At 30.3% G+C, this 24,657-nt stretch overlaps 1 protein-coding gene and 1 long non-coding RNA gene across 12 annotated transcripts in view; one reads left to right on the top strand and one right to left on the bottom strand.

The window, feature by feature from the left end:
• The first annotated feature begins 110 nt into the window (after window positions 1–110).
• Window positions 111–15,610, top strand: LOC121126832 (uncharacterized). Of its 2 annotated transcripts, XR_005867219.2 has the most exons (3): window positions 526–4,009; window positions 4,104–5,654; window positions 5,730–15,610. It is a non-coding gene; the product is annotated as an uncharacterized lncRNA (long non-coding RNA). The 2 variants fall into 2 exon arrangements; XR_011783037.1 differs by lacking the exon at window positions 5,730–15,610 and having other exon boundaries at window positions 111–4,009; window positions 4,104–5,615.
• An 828-nt stretch (window positions 15,611–16,438) lies between these two features.
• The window catches only part of LOC121126591 (5'-AMP-activated protein kinase subunit gamma-1), an 86,591-nt gene continuing 78,372 nt past the window's right edge, over window positions 16,439–24,657 (bottom strand). For 8 of the 10 annotated variants that reach the window (XM_071892413.1, XM_071892411.1, XM_071892409.1 and 5 more), the window contains 2 exons: window positions 16,712–16,889; window positions 16,439–16,653 (listed from right to left, as the gene is read on the bottom strand). The gene's annotated coding sequence lies outside the window, so the exon portion shown is untranslated. Of the gene's footprint in view, window positions 16,669–16,711; window positions 16,890–23,712; window positions 24,181–24,657 lie in introns of all 10 variants that reach the window. The other 2 variants (XM_071892410.1, XM_071892412.1) reach the window with 2 other exon arrangements.

Raw genomic sequence — 24,657 nt, 5'->3', positions numbered from 1 at the left:
AATTGTTAAATATTATAATAATTTAGTTCTTCTTAATTGCGCAATTGCTATTGCCAAGAATCGGATTTAATATTATGAAGTACCCCAAAAATCACTTCCATTGTCATCGTTTAAACCAACAAAATCATAAACCCGTTATTGAAATTTATATTAAAGTCACATATTTACAAGAGTTTCATATAAACATAAATGAAATTGTTTATTGTATTAGTTAAAAATATATTTATATGATCTTATGTTAATTTGATAGTTTGTAATCTTCTTCCACGCATATTGATTTTTTTTTTACATATGATGGGGTTATTACATAAATATTCAAAGAATTTCTTTAATTTTGTTTAATCAAGACACTTCTCATAATACTTACAAGTCCAATATTAGTTATTTTTATATTGAAGAAATTATGATTTGTTTAAAATAAAAATAAATGTAAAATTAATTAATATTATTATATAAAAAAATTATTTTATATTTATATAATAACATTTAAATGGTAAATAAATAGAATAAATATTATGTAATCGCTGATAATTTACATAAAATATATAAAGTTACAACCAGGATTATAGATTTTTGGTGCACCGCCTTTGTAATTATAAAACTATAGTCCTAAAGATGTTCAAAGTAGAACAACACTGTAAAACCCAAATTTACAAAAGGAATTTAGAACTGTATACAAGTCATATAATTAATTCCAATTTTGAACATTCCAATTTTACTACAGATATAACCAAAATGATTATATCTTGTCTTATTTCCACTCCATATTGTTAATCATACAAATTTTGTTAAGTTCTTGTAAGTTTATCCTGGAAAAGTAATTCCCTCTCTCTTCTCCATCACCCAGTCAATGGAGTCTCAAAGTAAAGTAGGAACATTAAAAAAAAGTTTGAGTGGAAGGATATATTTCTTACATTGGACGGAACTACAGACACTCGTCAGCGGTCTATGACTACAGTGTTGGTTGTTTCTTTATATATTTATTTTTGGGTCGTCCTTATATCATTATTTTGGTAGGTATCCTATGATTACAAGTGTTGCTGTACAAAGTATCTGCAACGTTCTTGTGTCTGATTTTATAGACGAAAGACTGAAGGTTTTCATTACCAATTAAATATAAGTACCCAAAAACACTAACAATATTTTCTATTATGTTACATATCACTTGTCTTGCTCATAGTCCGAACAGAATAGCAACGCTCTGTCCTGATTTCTTTTAAAATACAAACACTATCATCTCTTAAATGAATAAATATTTTTTAATTCATGTGATCTAAAACCATTGACTACGATAGAAAATCTATCCCAAGATATTACACTTGAACCTCCCAAAAATAATGTCTGTAGGCGATAGGGATCAAATTTAGAGAATTTGCACCAGAAACAATCTATTACGATATCGAGTTTTAAAATACAAAAACACTTCTATCGTTAAATTTGATTCCAATAGGTGCTGATGGGAGGGGAACATGGCATAAAGTAGTAAATTTACGTTTTCTATCACCTGAATTAAAAAATACTTTTTTTCATTACAGAGATAAGAGTTTTTGTATTTTCGAAATAATTAGAACAGAGTGTAGCTCTGGAAAATGTTTTTTAAGGGGGAAAAAAAATTAAAAAAATATTTTTTTTCAATGGAAAATGTTTTTTAAGGTCTTCGGCTACTTTTATGAAATATGAAGCTCCATCGGTAATAAAAACCTTCAGTCTTTCACTTCTGAAATCTGAGCCAAGAACGTTGTTGATACTTTTTACAGCAAAACTTGTTATAGTTTTATTGTTGGGTTTAGTAACATTTTCCAAATCTAATGATATAAGAACGCCCCAAAAAATAACCATCCAAAGGATCAACCAACATTGCAGTCATCGACTACGGTAGAGTGTCTGTAGTTTTGTCCAATGCAAGAAATATATCCTTCCCTTCTTGGTCAATACTACTTTACTTTGAGACTCCATTGACTTGGTGAAGACAACAACCAACTTCTGACCGATGTTACACAAAGTTGTTATTCAACAGACTCCTCAAGACAGAATAAATTTACGAAATTTTTTCTCAAAATGTTAATAAAAGATTTACTGACATTAAGAACAGTAAAACGGCCTTCATTTTTTAATTTCATAAAAGAATTGGATCAGAGATATGCATTGCCATCCTGAAAGCATATTTCTGAAAAGTTGTTACCAGTTTAATGGCATAATAAAATAAGGAGTCATGCATTATAATTTTATTACTTGCTCTCAGAAATTTTAGAATCAATCAAGGTTATGTTTAATAAATGTATTATAATTATTATTATTTTTTTAAGTATAGGTCATTGAAGAACTTAAATGTCCCGAAAAAGTTGGAACAACAACGGATGGCTGGAAAAGTCTAACTGGTGTTCTGTTTGTGTCTGTTACTGCACATTTTTTTTCAATGATTCTTTGTCTCAGCGTATACTGGCTCGCAAGAATTCAAGGATAGGCATACTGGAGAAGCGATTAGTGTTTTATTAAATTTGTGGGTTTTTTTTTTAAATATATTGATTTAACATAGCGTTATTAAATTAATAAGGGAAAAGTGCTAGAACAGCTAACACAGAAGAGCAAGATGAGGAAGTATAGGCTTAGGCTTTGTGTTTCTGGAGGAACAATCTCCAACAAAACAAGGGAATTAAAAAAACAAAAAACAAGTATTAATTGTCCTCGGACAAATCAAGCAGGTAGTTGAGCCATTTTTATGCTTGGTAGAGCTGTGGTACAAGGTAATAAAAAGTTATTTATATTTGTGTTTATTAAAATAGTCTGGTAAAATAATAAACTATTGCAAATTATTTCAGTATATTTTAAAAATCACCATTATTTTGGTATACAGATAGTTTTTTTTTTTGAGTAAGAAAAATATTATTCCCTTGTAATATTTAATGCTCCTTTAAATAATAATTATAATAAATTATCCAAATTAATTATATTGCAATTAAGAATTTTTAAATATCTCCTTTAGAAAATCATCCGTATTACCACTTATCAATGACATATGTTTCTTAGAGTAGGAGACGAAGCAGAGTTGACTTAAGGAGAAAATAACTCTAGAACTTCAATGAAGGAGCAGTGGATGGAGGATGATAACTATCTCTGTTCCATACAGGACCTTTCAGTCGATTATTCTTTATTTTTTATGGAACTCTTTGGTTGTTATAGAAGTATAAATGTTCATATAGAAGATGTGGAGAATTTTATGTAATCTTGAGCATGGAGGCAATGATTCACGAGGTCAGGAGTCCCTACCAAAGACTTTATTGTGAAGAAGCATCTTCACAATGAACGATCCTTTCATTAATAGATATGAGATCCACTGAGTGAGGTACAAAAAGGCGAGATCCTTTGAACAGAACATGAAAAACACAACAATGATTTGATAAATTTAAAAAAAAAACAAGGCAAAAAAAATTTATTAATCGAAACTGGATGTCAGCTTTACTTATGGTAGTCCGTCACGTCGCTGCAGTTCCTCCTGGCGCTCTTCTTCCTGGGGGTAGTGGTGAGGGACTTGAATCGTAGTTTAACCTTGCTTACTATAGGATAGTTTAAGTAGAAATGATCATAGTTGGAAAAGTGACTGAGAGATTCATTTGTGCCGGTTGACCCTGCTAAAGTTTCTTTTTTGTTTTATTTAAAGAAAGTAAAAAGTGATACTACTTGATTGCATATTAATTGAACTCATATTCAATAACTTTTGAAAAAGAAAGTTTTTAAAATTAACATTAGGAACCTCAGGTGACTTGTCTGTCGTCACAACTTTTCTGTTAAAGCTCTAAAATGAACATGTTGCACACTATCGATGTTTAGTGACGTCATTTATATTCATCATACTTTTGATCATTGATGTGTTGCAAGAACAGTTCGTGGTGCAACTCAACGTATTTTAATAAATAAAAATCATAACTGAAGCACTAAAAAAACATATGACACATTACTACTTTTTATTATTGGAGGATTTGAGTGATTAAACTAATGCAGATATAAAAAGGTACAATTTGATAACTAAAATGCAATATTTGTAGATTTTTTAAGTCTTAATTTCACTTTAGTCCGTAACGTATATCCGTACCTTTTTTTTTTAGATACTTTCCTATTCATATATCTGTATCATATTTTGGTTCCGTATCAATACGGAGGTGCACTTTCGATACGAAACTATACGGGTCTAAAGATGAATAGTGGATATTTCATCTTTATTTAAGTTTTAGTATTTTTTAATTAAAAATTTACTTACTAACAACCTCCAGACTGTTACTGAAACATATATAATGTGATTAAAGTATATATTACTTAAAAGAGAGAATTACATTGCTGAAGGATTGGGAATATTAGAAGTAGATGGTCTTATACTTAGAAATGAAAAAGTTATCAATTTTTTAGGTTCAGATATACTTTTAGTTTAGATAATACCATATTTCTTGTAATACACTATATTATGATATTTATAAAAATAATTTTATTATATGTAATAATGAACAAAAATATTATGTTGTCATTTTAAACATCATGATTTATAAATGTCTTAAGTGCATTTAAATGAACAATGAGTGAGAATCAACATAATTGATGTACTAACCTTTTTATTATTTAGTCAATCAATACTTATCACATATTATTATTTTTTTACATTTCAACTATTTTCTCATAATTACTTCTTATGAATAACATTTGGTAATTATTAGTAATTAATTTATTTTTCTGGAAATTATAGATCTTCATAGGTATATTATTCTAATATGGTGTCATGTAATTACGTTGTTTAGAAGAAGATCCCGACAGAAATTGAGAATTGTAATGAAATTCAGATATTCCAAACTAAAATATTTTTATGGAACTCCTTAGTTTTTAAAAAAGAAGTATACGATAATTCAGTAGAAGGTCTTTGGTTCAATTGATGTATTCCTGAGCATAGAGACAATGATTGACGAATTCCCGTACCTTGATGTGAAGGGTATCTATACAATGAAGGATGTTTCCGTCATAGGATGTGAGATGAACCGAGTCATACACATGGAGGCGACATCGTGAAATTAAAGAAAGGATCAGAATTTGTGTGTTTTGTCGTTAAGATCCATCCAAATCAATCATTCTGAATAACTTAATACTTTACACACAGTTCAAGCTTAATATTTGAATATTAAGTAGTTATAGTATGATTAGCTATCATAAAAAGTCAGCATTATTATAACATATCCTTATTATTAACTCAACCTTAAACAGTTTGCATTCCCCTCGAACAGTATCACCATATATTTTTCCTTATTTTTTTCAGGATTCCAATCTATAAGCATATCTATTATTGGAATAACGCAATAAATTAACATCATCATGTAAGCCATTCTTCAAGATCAATTTTGGTCTTTTTTCTCTTCATGTATTCAACATCCCACAAAATCACGTCATGCACAAAGTTGCGAGTCGTTAAAGAAGTAAGGAAAACATCGTCTTAAGTTTATGTGTAAAAACGATAAGATGGTTGTATCAGACAAAAATTGAGATCTTCATTAATGAAATTAAAGATTATAAAATAAAAATATGGGTAATGTTAAACAAATCAACCCCACAAATAAAGGAAGGATACATAAAATATCGAATTTTCAGGAATTTTTTTTTGTAGTCCTAATGATAAATAGGTATAACAGTATTTGCTATTTAGCATTAATGAGGTCTTGAAGTATATTTGGTAAATATTAATATTACAACTTCAGAAATGAAAAAGAACTACCTACCAGAACAGGAAGATTTGCTAAGGTGGGGGAGAGAAATGAGATTATGGAGGAGGAGGATGAAGAGTATGAATTTGTTGAATAAAGAAAACAAGCTCATCAAACTGATGATCTAGATCATTAACCTAACATTAGTTATATTTAAGTCAATGCAAACATGATTTCATCACGAGCTTGTAACCGAGACCAAGTCCATGTACAGGCATATCAACCCATAACTATAGTTGATAATATTGTAGAGAAAAACGCGTGCAAGGAGAAGGGGAAAAAAATACATATGGTATCATTGTTTAAATACTGATGTGATTATCATCTGCCTGCTTTATTATAAATTTTGAGGGTATAACGAAAGTATTTATTAGCAAAATGTTTAATGAAGATAAACTACGTATAATTGATTTAGACGTTTTTATCCGTTACAGTAGATTTTATAACGTCACACTCCATGAAATTGACATTCATTATGAACCACTTTCTCAGATTAATAACTAATGAAACGACATAGTACAGTATTTCAATATATATTTGAAGTTCCAAGTTTAAAAAAGAAGGCTTAAATTAAATATGATCTACATACTAAAAAATAAACCACATTTATACATTTATGTTAAATATACAAAATTAAACAATTGTAATCATATAACTAATAATAACAATAAATTATAAATACAGAATATTGAAATATTAGATTGATCCAAATAATATTTTCTTGTGCTGACATGAATTCAGTTAAATATGTCATAACTTTAGGTTGCAAACACACAAGCGAGACCTGGAGTTTAATCAAAAAGATAATCACCCTTCTTCCTCATGTTGAAGTTGCTATATACAATTGTGCACAGGATAGATCTATCTCTACCGACGAGATCTAACAAATTATTAATAATAAAGTACATGTCAAAATCATACAATTAGACAATAAATATACTAATAAAAAACATGTTAGAAATAAATCCATCTTATAGATTTAGAGCAAAAGCTAATTATGTAGTAATGTCCGGCGATATTACTCCTTATTAAGAGCATCAAAAAAGATATTTTCCCCGTTTTTTATGCTAATATAACAACATACTATTATCATGAAGGATATACACAATTGCTAATTATAATGCTACACCCAATGTAACTACCCCCGTTGTTGTGACCATTTAAACAGTTGTTTTTGCCTTTTTATGAGTTTTCTGAACACCATTTCTTGGAGCCTATCAACCATAGCTAAGCCTTGAGTGATAAAAAAGTAATATTTATTGAATATGTAATATTGGAAAACCTAATGATCATACCCAAGTCTTTAAGCGAAGAAACTAATCACAGACAAACTAGTTGCGAACCATACAACTCCCGTTGTTGGGACCATTTAAGCACTTTTTTTTTTGCCATTGAAAGAGTTGTGTATCATAATTCTTGATAATTTTGGCTGAAATAGAATCATACTTTGAAGTTTAGATTTAAATTTTTTTGAATACTTACTGTTAGATAGTACAAAATTCAGAGTTACATTTCGAAATTAGTAAATATTTTATACTTTTTACTGATAACTTGATCGTCATTTGGTGTGGATGACTCAAAACATTTTTATATGTATTTCTATACATGACATCAGTATCAACATCTTCCATTAATTTAATGATGGTTCCTCGGGAAGAGATAGGTTTACCCGTGTATTTCTCCATAAATTTTTTGAACATAGATGATTAGCAATAGATAAGGTTATATTACATGCAATAAGCATCTTTGTGAGACCAGAGTTAAAGTCTGACTTGATGTATTCATCATTAACTTGATTTTTTAGGTGAATATCCATGCTCTTGATATGAGATGAGGATAATGAGTGGCGTGTAATTCTAGACAGGGGACTAAAGGCACATTTATATCGACAAATCCGACAAACCATCTGTTTCTCATCTGGTAAGTATTTTTCAAATTCCTGGGCCTCCATTTTCAGAAATCCAGACAGAAGGAGACGTTATTTTAGGCATTTTATTCAGTTCTTTATCGACTATCACAATCTACTATTATATTAATATTGAATAATAAAGGCGGGAATCATAACGTTCTTGATTGATAGAAGAAGATGTATATTATTTAATCAATGATGCCATAAGTATTTCTTCTCTTCTCCTCGCACGCTTTTCTATTCTTACCAAGATTATCACCCTTACCAATAACTAATAACCAAGCAGACCCTAAGCGTATAGTCAATATTAAGGGGGATACAACTACTTATGACAAAAAAAAACTACGATGGGGCAAGATGAGTTGTTTGGATTCCATGACTAATAATAATCACCACGAACTAAGAGGTGATTGGAAACTCATCATCAACAAAAAAACCAAAGACAAAATTACAGGAAACAGAATACTTAACTCCAAGATCACCAAGATCCAAGTAACCATTTGAGTACACAATAGATAAAGAAGGTTAAAGGACCAAATTTCGGACCCGGGAACAAATCAATCCCGTATAATACGTCATGGCTGGTGTGTATTCATACTTTTACTCATTCAATTTAGAAATATTATAGTTTTTTGTTCGATATAAACAATATTGTTCAATAATATTGAATATTTAAGTTTATTATTTGATATATTCTTATACCACTTAATTTTATTTTATGGCCGCTACTCATGCCTCTGCTCGTTACTTCTTGAATTTCCAGTTTTTTTAAATTTTTTAATAGTTGTAAGGGTAAATTTGATTGTTTGTGTGTTGTTGTTTTTTTCTTTATATATTAGCTGTATGACCCTTAATATTATATCTTCAAGGGCAAATTCTTTAGTTGATAAATCTAAGCTAAAAAGAATTGTCGATAGTTTATTAGAGTTGGATCCTAATATATAATATCCTTATGCGACACGATAATGGATAAATATAACTACAGTGAGAACTTTATCAATAGTTGTGACATTTTCCTTACACCAGCAGGATATAAAAAAGTAATTACCCTTCAAGGGGAATCCTTCTTATAGTTAAAACATCGCTAAAGCCGAAATTATTACTTAAAGATATCGAAGGCAACTATCAAGTTGTTACATTGAACTGGTGCAAATTTTGTGTTAGGATATTATCCATCTACGAACTTAATAAGGGCAAATTATTCTATTTTTGCTAAGTTAATCGAGGAGGATAACAGTAATGATTATAATGATAGATTTGAATATGTTAATGGACCAAAGATGAGATACAAATAATTACATGGATGAAAATAATCCTAACGCAACAAAAATCTATAAATAATTTCTGGGTAATCAAGGTGTAAAAGATGCAGCCACAGAATTTCAAGAAAAGCCAAAACATACTTTCGAAATTAGAAGGAGAGATAAATTAGTTAAGAGGTCAAGGCTTGACTATTTTTTTTTTGTGTGTGTGTCCCTCACTGGAAAATGATAATACATTGTGGAAAATACTTTTCCATCACAGCCCCATACAAATTAAGTTGTCAAAACCGCAAATACACTCAAAAGTATCTCGAAGTTGAATATAGATCTTTTAGTGGATGCAATGACTGACACCAAAATCAAAGGTATCATACTCGACATTTTAGATAGATTGGGTAATAGAAAAATAAAAACATGCTTTGAAATTAATTTTGGATTCTTCAAGACGTATATGTATAAAACTTGGGATAAGGCTCAGTGAGATGGTAGAAATTTGTCTAAGTAACCTCCACATATTTTATGAAAAGAGTTATAATAGCTTCTTTGTCAGTAAAGAGTATCGGCAAGACAACCCAATTTCACCTTGTCTTTTCTAATTGCATTGAAACCTCTAATAATGAAATTGAAATTTTTTCTGTCATCAAAGGGATTAAAGTAGGAAACTTAGAAAAGAAAGTAGAAGTGTTTGCAGACGACCTAACTACTTTATACTCGGGAGACGTAAAACAAATTATTCAATCACTTAACTGTACCAACAATATCCTTAAAAGTTCAAATACATTTCTGGAATAGAAGTCAATTTTCAGATTCAAAACTCATGACAAACTGCTCGGATAGACTATACTTTCAAAAATGAGAAATTGTGGAAGTAATTAAAATACTGGGATCGTTTGTTGCACTAAAAAGAAGGGGTGAGCATGAAAATTGGAAAAAAATTGAATACGATTTGGTCAACAAAATGTCCAAGTACCTTTACCATTAGAAATGTTCCCTCCAAATTTTTTATCTAGAACACATTCATACTACCTCACGTAATTCATTTGTAGTATTCATATATAGTATGAAACATTTCGGGGTGTTTGGGATGATCTTTCAGAGATTTTTTGGAAGACTCTTTTATTGTCTTAGATTGGACAAACTTTGGAGAAGGGCTCTGTATGGTCAGAGTTACCGAAGATGAAACTGGAGGATAAGATTGGGCCAGACTTAGAGATAATGAAAGGCAAAGGTCTATTTAAGTTGCTCCAAATCATAACAGACATGGGTATATTTTGGTCGGAAAACGATGGAATTAATTATGAAATTTCAAAAAAAATAAAATATATATATATATATCAACTATGAAATGTCAAGAACTTGTGGATAAGAATCAATGACTAGACTGTATGACAAACTCATCAATTAGAAGGAGACTAGACTTTATGGGAGAAGTTTTTAATAAAAACAGGTTTTTTTTACGTTTAGTGAAGAATTGGAAAACAAGGAAATTTTGACAAAAATATATTTTAAGAACAGAACATTATGCCCGAGAGATAGTTTTTTTAATTACACGAAAGGAACGAAAAACAGAATAATTGAAAATTAATGATGGTAGAAAAGGATAAGAAGCTCTTTTACGGTTGATTGAGAGAAAGATCGAACGACTACAATTAGAATCCAATCCAGATGTGTTGAGGGCTATCCCGAATGTAGGGTTTGATTTTTCCTTATATTTATTAAAATATCGAATAATTACGAACATTCACTCTTTTGGTAGTACTCAAACAAGGTCTATCGAAGAAACGGTATAATAGGTGATTATCACGACAAAAGTGCATTGATGAACTTAAATCTTTGAATGGTGATGAAGCACCATCCTATAGTACTATAAAAATTGGCTAAATGAATTCAATCGTGACCGACGCTTGCTCAAAGACGAATTCCGTAAAGGTCGTTCAAAAATGGCCGCTGTGCCAAGGAACATTGATGCCGTGCTAAAGTGATATTGTAAGATCGTCATGTGACATGCCGCGAGATAGAGGCATCTTTGGGCATTTTTTCCACCAGGATGCATTAGATATTGTATGTACACCTAGCTGTAGATAAGGTTTGTTTCTCGTTGGATACCGTATAATTTGGCAATCGCTCAAAATAAGGCTCCTGTCGATTGGTGCAAAGAAAAGTTGAAAAAATACAGTCGTGGTACTTCAAAAGACGTTTATAAGATCATCAAAGGTGAGGAATCATGGATAGGCGCATGAGCTTGAAACAAGACAACAATCGACCGTGTGGGTCTTCGAAGACGAGCCAAATTCAACGAAAGTTGTTTGTGAAAGGAGCACTTCGAAGCAAAGGGTCGCCTATTTCTTCGGCAAAACTGGTCATGTGGCGACTGTTCTACATGAGCATCGTAGGACGGTCAATTCTGAGTGGTACATCATAATCACAATCAGGTTTTACCATGACAATGCCAGCTCTCACACATCGGCTCAAACCAGTGTCTTTTTCACCGGGCAAAACTTCGAATTGATGGGTTATCCGCCGTACAGCCCTAACTTGTCACCCAATGACTTCTTTTTATTCCCGCAAATAAAGGAAAAAAATTGTGGTCTACGATTTTTGTCGCCAAAAGATGCTGTTGAAGCGTTTAAAACCCCTATTTTAGAGGTTTCTCAATGGGAGTGGAAAAAAGGCTTCGACAATTGGTTTGAGCTTATGCAAAAGTGTATAGATCATGCTGGAGAATATTTTGAAAAGCTATAAAACCATTTTTAATGATAAATACTTGAATTTTCATCATTAGGCCAGAAATATATATAGCAGTCTACGTAAGAATGACTCACATGTCTAGCTCCTGCCTATGTGCTTTGATCTTGAGGAACTTCCGCTCGCAGTAGTTTAATAAACCCCTAGAAACTCAGCATTTCACTTTTTGATTTTAACTAGTTGGAACTGTCAAAGATTTACGTAATTCCTTGCATTTAGGAATATTGATCATCTTCTCAGGTTGAATAATTATATATTCCATTCTCAAAAACCTCCGATTTCTTGATAACATCTTCCAGGATTCGAATCACGAATAGCTTCTATTTAGGGGTTGCGATAACTGAATTTCAACTATCCTCTGTTGCTGTCTCCAATTTCGAGATAGAAAGAGGAAGTATGACGTGCGGCAAACTTATCCAGGATAACCCTATTAAGTACCTTTTTTCAGGACTTCACCTAAATCTGATTATATCTGATTGATATAATTTTGGACTCTTACATTAATCCAACATTTATCTCTGCTAAGTTTCATGTATTTCGATTATAATATTATATTTTCTTTTCTTTATGTTTCTCCTCATCCTTCAATTGAGTCTGCACTGTTGTATAGTAAGTTCTTTAATGTTGTGGTATACTAAATCTTACTTGATGAGTAACTAAGCATTTGAGTAGGTGTTTTTCCATCAATCTTCTTGGTATTTCAAAAGTCAAAACTTTTTTTTGACGCAAAATTCAATTTACTTTTTATAATAGTATCCTAATTGCTTCACTAATTTAATTTAATTTAACTCTGTGTTCCCTTCACTCTGATAATAATGATGAAATGATAGTCCCCATTTTGCAAAATCACACCAAACTATTTGGAATTAAACTGGGGACCTTGACTTCTCCTCAACTTTTGAAGGACCTCCAGTCTCCGAAAATATATTTTTCCACACCATAACCACATCCATAACATTATAAACTAATTTATCTATAAGTATCACAATAATCTATCATCATAAACGATATAATGTTTATCTTTAATTCCGAAAAACAATTTCAATTGGTATTCTCGGAATTGTATCATACAAAATTGATTCTCCTTGTAAACATTGTAGCATTTCTGTACATTTCCCACTTGACTTTACAACTTCTTGGATTTCCATATTAATTATCAGCCAGTAAACAGTTTATTTGGTTTTTTTTTTTTTTTTATGAATAAATGACACAAATCAACTGCTTTATCACTGACTTAAATTGTGTTTTTTCATTCTTTCAATTAATTTTTTCCCTTCCTCTCTCCTAGGTAAATGGTATATTTCTGGCGGTGTGAATTACAATTCATAGTAATTTTCTTACAGACTCATCTTCATAGTTTGCCTTCCTTAATTTTCAATTCTTCTTCATCACAAAATATATATCTATATTATTCCATCAATCAATTTCATTTAATCTCTATCTCTTCTTTCTTAAGAGATTGCACCACAGCAACACTCCTTTGTTACAGAAAATAAATTTTGTATGACTGTCAGTTCTCTACAAACTTGTCCATACAAAAATATTTCATGACTATTTTGACATATGATTAGATTTTATTTACATTTTACTGAATTTAATTCTAAAATTAATATTTTGTTTTCCAATAATTTCTAATGGCAATCCATCAGGGCCTGGTATCTTCTATTTTCCGTAATTATTCATCATTTTCTTATTTAGTCCCGTCTTTTGAACAAACTCTATTTCTTGCTAGAGTAATTTTTGCTCCATTATCGGGCACTGCTTTAATTTTAACAAGCATTTTTTTTTTAATATAATCTAGTAACACTATTTGAGTATTGTTGTTTTCCTTAATCATATTTAGCAGCAAATCGTTATTATCTTTTTTGGAATTGCAAACTATTTCATAATGTCCTTTCTTTAGAATTGGTAACACTACTTTCCATATACTGTACATTTTCCTCCCTTTTCATGATTGTTACTTCCACAATAACAGCATCCTATGAATTTTTGACTCCTCAATTTTTTGTTTTCTTACATTTGATATTAATTTTAATTATTTTTTAGTGAATGGTACTTCCTGGACTATTCCCTTCTCTTCACTGCAGCTGATTGAATTACTTCTGCAAGTGATAATTCATGTGATTTGGACATAATAAATTCTTCGTTTCTGATCCATAGTATAATTAATTTTGACATTCAACCAATCAACACCATTTTATGTAGCTAAGCGTTTTTAGCTTGATAACATAATGAAGTGTATAATGAATCGATTTTTTCGTCCACTTTTGGTTTTCGTTTAACTAATTTTATTCGTTCAACTACCATATATGTTTTTTTTTCTTAAGTAATTATCTATGTAAACCATAATTTCTTTTTATTGAATTTCCATGTTCAACGTTGATTTCCATGGCGTTATTTATTTATTCAGCATTTCCAGACTATATAATCATTTAAAAATCATTTTTTTAAACTTCTGTTTTGTCATTCATTCCCATCATGATTACTTAATTGTCCTATAGTATTCTCAAATAAATAAATTCTTTGAATTTTATGTCTTTTTTTGATCTGAAAGCGTGAGATTATATGAATATTTACTTCTTAGGTAGATGCTGATGGTCTTAATCCTGTTATTTTTTAATTTATTTTTCTTCTTTTTATTGTTAATGAAGTTTTCTAACATTTTCTTGATGAATTGCTGGTTTTCATCTCGAGCTTATTTTTTTATTCCATCATCATTCTCATAGTTGAAATTATAGAATCTTGAATTGCCAATTTTACATTTTCCCCTACCTTTTGAATCCGTTCCATAAGTGATTCATTTTTTATTTCCAATTTGCTATTTGTTGGAATTCGTTTTAATATTTAATCTTTTCACGTAGATTTTCTCGAAGGTCTTTTGAGGATTTCCGTACGAGTGTGCCATTTTATGTTTATAATAAATCAATAAGACTTATGATTTCAGTTATATACACAATTATATTTATTTGGTTGGTTTGGACTAGTGGCTAAAAAAAAGCCCAATATTGTCGACTCATGATAAAATATAATAAAAAATTATGATAAAGGATAATAAAACAATATGACAAAAACTAATGAAATAATATGTTAAAATTAAATGATATAATGTTGTGTGGAATTAAAGTAGATGTGGATTATTTTTTAAAAGTTTCTTAAAACTGCAAAGTGAAGACGTTCTTCTCACCTCTTTGAGGAGACTGTTCCATATCCATATAGCTCCATTTAAAAAAAACTATGTTGGAGGTAATTCGTATTTGCCTATGGCTGAAGTAAATAAAAATCGGAAGACAACCTAGTGCTGTACACCTTACTATATACTTTGGGCTTTATATTACAATGAGTCAGTCCATTAATAACTTTAAACATCTTAACCACATCCTGAAGTTTCCTCCTCTTTTCAAGCGACAATAGCCCGACTAGATGTAAACTAACTTCATAGAATATATTGGCTCATACCATCTTAATAAAGCGTTTCTGTACATTTTCAAGAGCTCTGATTTCCTTTCTATACCTTGGATTCCACTACTGAGAAGTGTTGTTTAAAATAGGCATAACATACTTATAAAGCTTCTTTATCAGCTTCATATTTCTGGTTTTAAAAATCCTTTTAATAATCCCAAGCACTCTGTTTGATTTTCTAACAATACTGTATATGTGAGTGCTGAACTTAATATTAGAAGATGTCAGCACTCCAAGATCCTTAAAGACACACATATTCTTCATCTCTCCAAGATCAATAGCACAGCCCCCAAAATCATAAAAGAGCTCTTCCCAAGATTTACAGGAACTCTCCATCGGTCGCTCCACCTCAGAAATTCTCTGAGGTCATGTTTGGCCTCCTCTTCTGAGTGGTAAGCAATCTTTGTGTCGTCTGTATACATATATCCCATCTATTTACCATGTCTTTTAGGTAGTGATGAAAATAGTATGTGTAATGGATACGTTAAAAAAAACAAAAATCAACAGGGTAAACCTGACAATTTGAAAAATGTTTTGTAGGAGATCAGTAAAATTCGGCTGTGGCAATGAAGGAGGGGGAGAAGGAAGTAAACAACCATAGTTGCTAGATTACTCCAATGTCGATCTTCAATTTTACTCAGAGTCCAACATGGATTTACAATTATAACTCTGTAACAAATCCTTAGGGTTACGCTCCGTCTTTTATGAGAACATACAAATATTCAATCAGGTTATGAATATAATATAATCTATTCAGAAAAGGATGTTTACTGCTCCGTAATTAAATAATATTGACAATTGCTAAGAAAAGAAAATTCATTCTCAAGATTACCAATTCCAAAACCACGATTTAGCTAAAAAATTCGTAGGATTTACATAACTAACTATAGGAAATCAGTTTAATAAACCAATAAAACCCCAACACCATAACTTAATTATTATTTAGAGGGATATTTTCATAATAATTAACCTTTATTAGCGCGTCTGATAGAGAGATAATTGAAATATTCTATAACATAAAATATAGAAGAATTAGCAATGAATATTAAAATGAAGTTACACTTGTTTCATATTTAGGAAAAACAATCTTACACTTTTTCCTTTTTTTCATCTCACATATATATTATGTAATTTATTTAAAATACAATTTTGGAGATTCTTTTTATGCAAAAACTTATTTTTTTGACCTAACTATACTAAAAAGATTTTTCAAAAGTACCATTTTACTTTGTTAACAACGTAGAAACAATAAATACAATTCAATTAAAACAGCTTGTAGAATAAAGTTAATAAAAAATGTACTTTTTTTATAAAATAAAACAAATTGATTAATACTAGGTATTGTAATATATATTACTACATATTTTTGGAAATTGCAAAGTAAATTTTTATTTCTTATGAATCAATATATACATATTTTTAAAAATAATTTTTTATTAGTCGTCCAAATCCAGATCGGTCGATTTCATCAAAAATTTTCTTATTGATATATTTTAAATTTTTAAATTTTTTATTTTTTCTGTTCAATATCGGATGGCCACCCCTGAAATAAATACCACTATTTTAAATATAGTTCAAACTCTAATTATATCCATTATTACCTCTTTGGATCATTATATTGATATTTATTTAAAATACTTCTTAGAATATTTCCTCCTCCTAATGAATCCAATTGTCTAATTATATTTCCACCGCCCAAAGAGTCCAAACTTCTTCTTGAAAAATCTCCATTTCTATTATGTTTTGTCTTACTCATTAAATTGTTTTCACGATAACTTACTAGAAGTAAATTTTAAAGTAGCATTTTAAATTATAAATAATTTCAAATATCAAATTCAAATCTGAACTTTATGAAATAGTATTGTATATATTTAACTGCTAACATACATTTATTTTATTCAATGTTTTAACATATTGTTTGAAAAAAGAGCTTGTACATGATTCAAGTATTTTTCTCAAAATAATATAACTTATTGAGAAAACTATAAAGATTGAAGGCCACACAATCAACAAAAATGAAGGACATTTATTAAATGATTTTTATTAATATTTTTTTTTTCGGCTAATAATAATAAGTAAACTTATAATGATACCGCTGTTTAACACAAAGGTCATATAACTAGAAACAACTATAAGAGAAAGAAACATCATGAATATCAAAAAAAAAAATTGTTATCCCTAATTCTGCTGCATTAAAATCGAGTATTTGCGCTATTTTCATTCTTTACACAGTCTTCATCTATATTTTACAGTATTTGAGATTGAACAGAAAAATGAACAGCGTTCATATTTTCGGTTCTTTTTTGAACAAATGCACGGAGTTCATTTTCTTATTGTCCCTAAGGGGTCGAGTTGTGATTATTTTTTCCAAAGATTACCAGACTATGGATTAATTTGGAGCTATAATTCTTATTATTTTGGGGGTGTCTAAAATAAAATTAATAAATATTAAAAAATCATGGATCTGATTTTGTGTGTACAATTATCAATTATTGTATACATTGAGTACTTTCTATGAAATGTCCCATAACATTGCATTTGCAAATTACTTAACTATTGAATGGTTCTCTATGAAAAATATATTCTAAGTTAAAAAAAATGTGCCGTTTTCTATATATCCATTCATTTTTTTACTGGTAAATATTTGATTGAAAAATGGATTTATTTAAGAAAAGATGTTGAATGTAGTATAGAATTATCAAATTCAAGGGGAGGCATGTAAATATGTAGGGTAAACATTTTTTTAGGGGACAAGAGGTAGGTCTCATAATATGTTTCACTAGGGCTGTTATGTTAAGACTCGACGTGGGCTGATACATCGGATTGAAAACTAAAAACCGACATATTGGGGGAATATCCAATATCTGCATCGTATCGATTATGTTTTTAGAAATTTCAAAATTTTCTCCAAAATTGTAAATGATGCAATCAGAAACAGTGAAGGAAAGGAAATTGTTTTTCAATTTTTTAGGCCAGAAATGCTTAATACACAGAGTTTCTACACTAAGATAAATGAATTAATAGATTTGTTATGACTTATGTACTTTCTAAAAAGAGATTGATGCAGAATTTGCCTCCCTTGTAATTCACACTTGCTAAAAAAAATCTAAGATAATATTTATTCGTTGCCATGGATTACCAAGTTTGTCTTTATTAAGAATTGCTCACTTTTTTTAAACGCTCATCTTGCTAAACTAGTGTCAATTTATGAATCTGTATTTTATAAATCCAATAGTTTTTATTGAAATAAATTTGTCTAGCACAAGTCCCCCTTTTCGATCAAGTAATGCATTAACCAAAGTTAAATATCCTTCGACTACACTACTTTATATACTTTTTATTTCATACTTTTTTTATGCACAAGCACAGCATATGCTCAAAAGTACAGTTTGATCGCCTGATTTCAAATATGGTCTTATTTTTTCTCTCATAGCCTCGTGGCCTTCAGAAAAAGGTCAACCATTTTTTGTTATTTTTGGCTATTTTTAAGGTTCAAAGCTGTTTTAAGCCCTTAGTGTTGAAGATAGGGATAACATGTTAATATAATTTAAGCCCGAATATTAAAAAAAACTAAAACCATTTTTAAAATGTCTGCATTATACTTTTAACTCGAGTTATCTTTGTTTAAAGTTGAAAATAGGTACTTTTTATTCAGAGACTCATAGCTTCAAGAGGTATATACTCAAAAAGCCTAAAAGTATTGCATTTGATAGCTGAAAGTATGAACTTCAATGAGAAAAAAGGGCCTCCCCAAAAATGCTCTATATCGTTGTCAATTTAAGATAAGGTCACGACAATATTTTAAGGAAAAAAACTCATTTTTGAATTGATCTCAAAATAAAAGTAAATTCGTATGCCCCAGCTAGAAGAGATAGAAACAAAGACAGGGAAGTAGAAAAGTGATTTTTTATTTGTTATTATATTAAGCCTCATATCTCTAACTGTATAAATAAATTATTTCAAGCTTGATTAAGATCAGAACATCCAATTTCTTTTTGTTGACTTGTCTTATGGAAAAGTGAATTGGATTTTTTTTCCAGGCCATCTCAAAGCTAATCTAATTAAACGTCACGACAGCTAAGCTACTCTCATCCCAAACATTCTGTAAATTATCAGGGTAACTACATTAATTTAAGGTGTTTTTTTTTTAACATACTGTCATTTTATATTATTTGAATCTATGAGAAGTACTACCCCATAGCATAGAAGGCCGTATTAATTTTGATGAAATCCTATTGAAGATCCAAAATTTCAACCTGCATCAAAATTAACAGAGGTCGATAGTGTGAATTATAGTAAAAAATGACAAGTGGTACATTTTTTTAGATTTGAAACGAATTTAGATTTTGGAGTAAAAAATGGTGACCGCTTCCGTCTTGTAGATTAAATGTGAATTAATAATTATCTCAGAAGTGTCTCCGCATATAGTTTTCCATAAAAAATACCAAACGGTTAATGGGATCTTCAGGGATTTGTTTTGACAAAGTATAGCAAATCAAACAAACCCCAACAAGGGATATTTTTCCTCTCTACAAAGCAAAAAAAAAAGAAAGAAGAAAGGAATATCTTACGTTAAAATACCTACCATAACCAGGCTTCAATATAAAGCCATATCTGGATTGTTTTTGAGTGAGAAAGATCATCGTGATGTAACCTGTAGTTAAATGCATTCTAGTACCTAAATTGTAGTACGTTTTCGAACATATTCAATAATTCGATGATCGCCAATGTAAAAGCTATTACCTTGTTACTGTAGTAGTTTGTTTTTATTGTTTTTCCATCACTAAGACATTGTTAGTTGATTCAATATCCTCTCCGAACCGATATAGTATTTTTCAAGTTACCAAAATCGCTATTTACAATATCCATATCCTTTTCTGTCATGATTAATGCGATTCCGGTTACTGTAAATCTTGTTTTAGTCTTTGGATTTGAATCGTCCCTCAAATGGATATTTAAATACATTTTTTGACGTGTTTTAGTTTTTGTATAACCTCCGCATGACTAACTAATTTTAAGTAAAACAATACTTTGATTTAGAAATTATCCTTGATCATTGACTTCGATGTTGTGAAGAATCCTAGTATGTTTGGATCTACCTCAAAGTTAATAGAAATATAAGTTACACCATCATCTAATTGGGCTTACTAGAATGTTTAATTTGGATGTATCGTACCTACTGCGGGCAAAATAGGCAGATTTTCACAAAACACTCACCAAACAATGTTGCTACGTCAGTAATCTTAGAATTTTCAATTTGATGTATCGTACCACATGTTGGGGAAGAAAGACAGATTTTGTCAAAACACGAAAATAATCATACACTCATTATGTGGATAATATTTAACTTAAGACTTCTTTTTAAACTTGCAACTTCAAATATATTTCGAAATACTCAACTTTGTCGTTTCATTAGTTATTATTCTGAGAATATGGTTCATAATGAATTACAATCTCATGGAGTGTGACGTTTTCTAATCTACTGTAACGGATAAAAAAGTCTAAGTGAATTATATGTAGTATATCTTCATTTAACATTTTGCTATAAATACTTTCGTTTACCCTCAAGAATCATAATAAAGCAGAAAGGCACTGACTCTAGTAATAAAATGATTTCGATGGTTTCCCAAGCCATATCAGGTAGCCAGAAAAATATTTGGAAATGTATTCCAAATTTCACATCATCCTCAACATTTAATATTGTAAGTCAGATTTTTATTTTTATAATTATAATGACAAAGGTATGTTATGGAAAATACACTTACAGGGAACACCATTAATGCCAACAGTATGGGGGCACTTGCTTATTAATTATTCTTCTCAAACAGAAGCTAGAATAATATTGTATAATTTTCTATAGTTGCTACATTTAGCTTGGGAATGAAGAAACCTATTTATTAATCAAACCTACAAAATATAGTTTGGGGAAAAATTAAGCGCCCAATTTCTAATTTCTTCAGACTGCATATATTTTGACATTCCTTGTTAAGATTTTGGTACAAATTTTATTTGCCAATTCACACTTTTTCCAGCTGCCTGGCTTCCAAAATTGCAAAAGAGTTTACGGCACTGAACATTCCAAGGATTATAGAAAAATTTTTCACCACTGTGTTTTTATTGTGACTTTCTTCAAAAAGTAATAACCCTAAAAAAATAAAAAAATGGAATATGCGTTTTTCAAACTGCATATGCTTCACTCATGAAGATATAAAATTTATTGAAAAGTAAAAAGCGATCCTTACACAGAGATATTTTTATAAATTTGCAAGCATTTGGATTAAACAATAAAATATTCCGTGTTTAATTTTTAAAATGAGCTACTTGATAATAGTTAGTGATGCTAATCCGAAGCTTTTTGGATATATTAAAAATGGTGTGAGGAAAAAATGGCAACGAAAAAATTGTAAATAATATATAATAATAGAAAAGAAAAATAAACAAACACGACAGTGGTTCGAATGGAAGGAGTACTAATCACTTAAAAGTCTTGTCCAATATGATTAGTCCATCATGTCTAATGATATTGTAATTAATAACGAATAATTAAGTGATTACCACTCCTTCCATTGGTACCACTATCGTGTTGTTTATTTATTTTTCTTTTCTCTTACTATATATTATATTGGTGATAGATATGATATAAGTTGAAAAGAATCTTGCCATTTTTTCTATTTAGTTACTTTTCCTTTTTTTTATCTTGCCCATTTTTCCGCTACCATTTTTTCCTAAAATTATTAAAAATAGATATCGACATAGTAAACTTGACAAATTGGAAGAATATTATAGAGGAGAAAAACTGAACTTTCATGTCCATTCATTAGATCAACTTCAAACAGCTGTGACGAGGGGGAAGAGAAGAAGGAAATAAACAGACCTAGGCATGAATTAGTCCGATGTTGATCATTCATTTCTTTTATGTGCACAGACATAAGTATATTCGGATTCTGAATAAAACTTATCTAGTAGGAAAGGAAGTTCACTTCTCAGGAATTAAACGATAATGACAACCGCTCAGGATAAAAAATTTACCGACTCCAAAAAATGGCTGAGCTAAAAAATAAACTCGATGTCTATCCCTAGTCCCAAATTATTATAATACCAAATTTTTTAAATATCTGATGATTAAGATGAAAACGGAGATCAGTTTTGGATTCTTGACTCAAAGATAAATACAATTTTTGGCTTCAGCTTATTGGTAATTATTTTGGCCATGTAATTGTTCCCTTATGTAATGATTTAAAAACCAAAAAAAACTAATTTATATTATTGAGGGTTTTTATTTTTTCAGTCATAGAAGGTATTTTGAATTGTACAAAGGAATCCTTGACAACTGAAACAGAACCAAAGCTGGCTTCATCATTATTTTCAGCTATGATCAATTTTGGAATATCAACCCATCCAGAAACCACCACTATGTCCGCTACCTGGACTTAAATGGGAATGAAGAAGATGAGAAAATGGGGTCATCATGACAACAAAGCACCCTTACTCGATCATATTACTTGGCTTTGTGGCCTCCAATGGACCATCGTCTGGTTTGCGAAGGGATAACAGTTGATTGCAGCTGACAACATCAAAATATGATTCCCTATGTCAGACAGACCCTTCAGTCATTCCATGTCAAATAGACTAGGGCATATAACCCACCTTATTAGATTTAGATGATTTTTTGTACACAAGCTCAAATTCATGAGTTGATCAAGTGTGCAAAATTTATATCAAATAATTATAAGTCCCTCATGAGATATAGTTACTCCTCCCAGTCCCTTTTTGGATCAAAATTTTCAGCGTCGCTTTTATATCTTTTTATCTGACACTACTGTTTCTTGTATATTTTTAATCCAAAAGAATTTACCTCCTGAACTTTGGCACTTGACTATTTTAAAGTGTGATAATTTCAAAAATGAAGTTAAAAGTAGAATATTTATATGTTTTATCAACTCAATTTTGATTTAAAAGAAAAAAAATACTTAATCAAGAATAATAAAAAAATACCCAACTCTCACGAAAACAAACTTCTACAAACATGTTTTATATATGTAGAAGTATCACTCTGGAAAAAATAAGATTAGTTTTTTATCATTGTTCCCAGGGTGGGATCTAAAAGTTAGTCTACTTTTCTCCAAAAATTAGGTAGATTTTACGTACGCCTATATTATGATCCAAATAGACTTACAAAAGAAAACTGAACTACAGAAATTCATAAAAAAGTAAAATACATGGTTGAACATAGATTACATATATTAAAAGTTGACAAATTAAAAAAAATATATGAACAAGTAATAGTATATCACTTGTTTATAAAGCTGTACATAATTTAGAATAATTTATTCATTCTTTTTTTATACTTGGAGCTGTCGTTCTGTCGCTCTTGTTTGTGCTATTATCACAGTCATCTTTTTATAGGTTACAAGGCCTTCCTACATCCCAAAGATATCATATATATATTTAAATTATAAACCTACTTATACTGGTAGTAGCATAAATACGCGGACTATTTGTGGCAAATAATTAAATGTGTAATAAAATTCGTATGACGTATTTTTTTTGAGAATGATATAATATATAGAATTTATTCTGGTATAAAATTTAATATAATTACTGAATATAACCGCCATCAGCTGCTATGACACCCTCCAAGCACCCGCTGAAGGCCTTGCACATATTGATAATGTAATGGTCTTCCATGGCTGCCCATTGCTCATTGACGCTGGCCTTCAATGAGTCCAAATTCGGGTGGCGGGTAGCTCAGGCCTTCTTCTCAATTTACCACCACACACTGTAGTCAAGGGGATTCAAGTCAGGTGATTGAGGTGGCCAAATATTTTTGTTCCAAAATGGCATGTTGGCAGCGAGCCAATCCTGAGTCATTCCAGAGGTATGGGGCAGGTCTTTCAGATCTTTTTCTTCCTTGAGAACCTTCTGGACCTTGAACACAGTAGTCCTAGATAGTCCAGTGTCCTTGATTATCTCCTTGACAGACCTACCGGCGCGGAGGAGAGTGGCAACCATATGACGTTTGGCCTCGTCATTAATCGTAAACGACTTTGTTTGATGCGAGTAAGAAAATCTAAAACAAAGCCAAAAGATTTACCAAGTTACTTGTGCTGGAATTTTTTATTTCCGATCACGGAACTTTGAGATATAAGCGTTAAAAATTAGTCCGCGTATTTATGCAACTATATTGCTGTGTTGATAATTTTTGGGTATAATCCCCCATGATGGAAACCAGCAATGGTTGTGATCATGAAAATAACATCTCATCCATTCCTTAATTTTGTAAGTCTCAGCAAATTACGATATTTTTACTGTCTATATCATGTCCTCGGTCAATTACGTCAATATTAAAAGCGTGGTGGAAGTCAAATATCAGTCGTACGCGCGTTATTGTGTAACATTGTATTTCTATTAACTTTTATATTTCACTAAAATTTATTTATTTAGTATTTACCATATAATTGTTTTTATTAAATTAAGAGTAAAAATGCAATTGTTTATTTTAGAATCCATTGGTTGTGGTGTAACCTTGTATTTCTATTAACCTTGG

The sequence above is a fragment of the Lepeophtheirus salmonis genome, chromosome 12 (genome assembly GCF_016086655.4).
Source record: "Lepeophtheirus salmonis chromosome 12, UVic_Lsal_1.4, whole genome shotgun sequence".
Taxonomy (NCBI): Eukaryota; Metazoa; Arthropoda; class Copepoda; order Siphonostomatoida; family Caligidae; genus Lepeophtheirus; species Lepeophtheirus salmonis.
This window is presented reverse-complemented; position numbering and strand designations above follow the sequence as displayed.